General features: G+C 48.7%; 1 pseudogene; it reads right to left on the reverse strand.

Moving 5' to 3' along the window:
- Window positions 1-422: 422 nt before the first annotated feature.
- On the reverse strand, window positions 423-809 carry LOC106002976 (annotated as a pseudogene).
- Window positions 810-1,309: the final 500 nt, after the last annotated feature.

Raw genomic sequence — 1,309 nt, forward strand, 5'->3', positions numbered from 1 at the left:
AAAGGCTAGTTTCAAAGCAATTACTTTGCACCAACGTTTCTTGAGGAAGCTGGGGTTTCCTCCCCAAATCAGCCTCTGAGGCTAAAGAAACAGAAAACAATCCTTGATCTGAGGCACATCTAGTCTTTCAGTTCAGAGCAGGAACCCAACTTATCTAGGTGCTTGTGGAGCTTTCTTGCTCCTCACACGCATGATGGTGCCCACTGTAAGGAAGATGAGCCCTAGCACAAAGGCCCCAACGCCATTCAACATCTTACTCCGTGCTGAGTCAGAATGTGCCCTCCACTCCATGGTGACAGGACTGTCCAGGCTGGGGTGTTGAGGTCTCCCTGCTCGGGGGTCATCATCAGCATCACCATGATCTGGAAGGTCCAGTCTCCATTGTGGACCAGGCTTGTGGACACCACCCCATCCTCCTCCTCCTAGCCATTGCGGAACCATTTGATTTCAATGTTGCCTGAGTAGAAATCTGTCATGTGGCAGACAAGCAGGTTGTGGTGCTCTAGGGAGCCCTTTTTGGACGGTGACACGTGTACTTTAGGCTGGACCCGGAGCTTCATTGTGAAGTCCACGTCCAGCTTGTAGTTGTGTCTGCACATGGTGTCCGCCGTCGTCAGCATGTCCTCCAGGAATTCCTGCTGGCTGTTCTAATACTCGGCGTACGGCCGCCCCAGCTCGGTCACCGCGAGGAACTCCCCAACCTCGCTGTAAAAGTGCACATGCTCCTCCCGGTTGCAGATGTCTCTCCTCACAAAGCGCTGCGTCCTGTTCAACGCGTAGCACTCCTCCAGTGACAGGAGCACGTAATTCTGTGCCAGGCAGTATACGTTCTACTAGAATCCTGAGGTGAACCTTAAGATACCCTCTATTCATCTATATTTTATTTATATACTTTATTTTTCTATCTATCTATCTATCTATCTATCTATCTATCTATCTATCTATCTATCTATCTATCTATCTATCTATCTATCTATCTATCTATCTATCTATCTATCTATCTACCTACCTACCTACCTACCTAAGTATCGGTCTGTCTGTCTGTCTGTCTGTCTGTCTCTTGCAAGAATTTTTTTTGGGTCCGGTCGTGGGGCCTGAACTCTGGGCCTGGGTGCTGTCCCTCAGCTCTTCAGCCCAGGGCTAACGCTCTACCACTTGAGCCACAGCAGCACTTTCGGTTTTTTTTTCTTTTGCTTATGTGGTGCTGAGGAATCGAACCCAGGGCCTCAGGCATGCAAGGCAAGCACTCTACTCAAATGAGCCACCTTCCCAGCCTTTGCAAGAATATTTTTACAAGCTATTTCTATGA

Source organism: Dipodomys ordii, unplaced genomic scaffold (assembly GCF_000151885.1).
Source record: "Dipodomys ordii isolate 6190 unplaced genomic scaffold, Dord_2.0 Scaffold1000042960, whole genome shotgun sequence".
NCBI lineage: Eukaryota > Metazoa > Chordata > Mammalia > Rodentia > Heteromyidae > Dipodomys > Dipodomys ordii.